Here is a 2,500-nt window from a genome sequence, read left to right as displayed (position 1 = left end):
GAAGTTGTTGCGGAATTTGATTGCGCATCCTGTGATACCATTGGTTAGTCTCTAGCACGCCCAGGGGAGGCTCTGCATATGTGAGAAAAACAGGTTTTTTGGGGATATCTCCCCCCGGTTTTAAGGTGAGACAACCTAACCCCCTGAAGTTGTTGCGGAATTTGATTGCGCATCTGCTGATACCATTGGTTACTCTCTAGCACGCCCAGGGAATGCCCTGCATATGTGAGAAAAACAGGTTTTTTGGCCATATCTCCCCCCCGGAAAGAGGTACCCCCCTGAAACGAAGTTAGAACGAATCAGCATGCGATGGCGCATCCCGTGGTATCCTTGGTTAGGCTCTAGAACCTTCAGGCGCGTCTGGCAACACTCTGGGGGCGAAACGACTTTCAGCTCGTGACTCCCTTGGATTTTGAGCTACCCCCCGGGAATGGGTGATAAACACTCGCCATTGAACGGTCTATCCAATGATACTATTGGTTACTCTCTAGCACCTCAGGGGAAGGCTGTGCATAAGACAGCAAAAGTGGTTTTTTGGCCATATCTCCCCCCGGTTTTGAGCTGTGACCCCCTAACCCCCAGAAGTTGTTGCGGAATTGGATTGCGCATCTCATGATACCATTGGTTTTCTTGTAGCACCTCAGGGGAAGGCCCTGCATATGTGAGAAAAAGTGGTTTTTTGGCTATAACTCCCCCCGGTTTTGAGCTGGGACCCCCTAACCCCAAAAAGGTGTTGCGGAATTTGATTGCGCATCTGGTGGTTCCATTGGTTTCCTTGTAGCACGCCCAGGGAAGGCCCTGCATAAGTGGAAAAAAGTGGTTTTTTGGCCATAACTCCCCCCGGTTTTGAGCTGGGACCCCCATCCCCGAAAAAGTGTTGCGGAATTCGATTGCGCATCTGATGATACCATTGGTTTCCTTGTAGCACGCCCAGGGAAGGCCCTGCATATGTGAAAAAAAGTGGTTTTTTGGCGATAACTCCCCCCGGTTTTGAGGTGAGACAACCTAACCACAAGAAGTTGTTGCGAAATTGGTTTTCGCATCCTGTGATACCACTGGTTAGTCTGTAGCACGCCCAGGGAAGGCCCTGCATATGTGAGAAAAAACAGGTTTTTTGAGGATATCTCCCCCCGGTTTTGAGGTGAGACAACCTAACCCCCAGAAGTTGTTGCGGAATTGGATTACGCATCCTATGATACCATTGGTTAGTCTCTAGCACGCCCAGGGAAGGCCCTGCATATGTGAGAAAAAGTGGTTTTTTGGCCATAACTCCCCCCGGTTTTACACTGCACCCCCCTAACCCCGAAAAGGTGTTGCGGAATTCGATTGCGCATCGAATGATACCATTGGTTTCCTTGTAGCACCTCAGGGGAAGGCTCTGCATATGTGAAAAAAAGTGGTTTTTTGGCGATAACTCCCCCCGGTTTTAAGCTGGGACCCCCTAACCCCAAAAAGGTGTTGCGGAATTCGATTGCGCATCGAATGATACCATTGGTTTCCTTGTAGCACCTCAGGGGAAGGCTCTGCATATGTGAAAAAAAGTGGTTTTTTGGCCATAACTCCCCCCGGTTTTGAGTATGGCCCCCCTAACCCCAAAAAGGTGTTGCAGAATCCATTTCTGAATCCAACGGTACCATTGGTTAGTCTGTAGCACGTCAGGGGAAGGCTCTGCATATTACAGAAAAAGTGGTGGTGATTTTTTCTAAGACTGGCAGCTGGGTAGGCCTGAAAGGTGTATTAAATATACTATAGGGGAAGGTTCCAACAGAGTTCGCCCCGAGTCGGTTCGCCCAATCTCTCTAGCAAGCTAGTAGGCCTTAACGAACGCTTCTGGTCGACCTTGGGCACTTTGGATGTGGGTTCAGCCAAAGTTCCGGCGGACAGGACGGTCGGTGAGATCCGGGGGGAACGTACAGGCTAGTTCCCATGTCCCGCTCGTCATCTCAGTCGTTCGGATGCTGCTTTCTGTGGAAAGGACCCTACCAACGACTGGGAGATTCGACTGGGACTGCACTCGGACGTTTGGTCGCGTATCTCTGTCGCCTTTGACTGGACCCAGACCAAACTCGGTGGGTGGGTTGGGGGGGTCGACCTCCGGTCGTTTCGCCCCCGACCTCCAGCCTGCACCCAATTCGACAAGGAAGTTGCTCGCACCGCCCTGAGGACCACGGTGGTGCAATGGGCGAGATGGGTCGTTTCGCCCCCAACCCGATTTCTGCCGGAATCGATGCAGGACGTCTCCTAGAGCGTAGCTGACACGATGTGCATGTCGGGGCAGGAAGGCGTACGGTTCTTTTGACTTCCTGAAGGCAAAATGATGAACCAAGAACTGTGTCAGGCGAGACCCGACGACAGGCGAGGGGAAGGTCCGATGTCACGCTAGTGAGTTGTCGAGACATCCAGGAGCCCTAATCTGGTCTTGCATCATGGAATGTGGCAGGCTTGCTTGCCGCAGAAGGCTCGTCGGAGATTGTGCATGCTGGAAAAAGGTGTATTGCTA

Source organism: Montipora foliosa, chromosome 6 (genome assembly GCF_036669935.1).
Source record: "Montipora foliosa isolate CH-2021 chromosome 6, ASM3666993v2, whole genome shotgun sequence".
NCBI lineage: Eukaryota > Metazoa > Cnidaria > Anthozoa > Scleractinia > Acroporidae > Montipora > Montipora foliosa.
Note: the sequence above shows the minus strand (reverse complement) of the source record.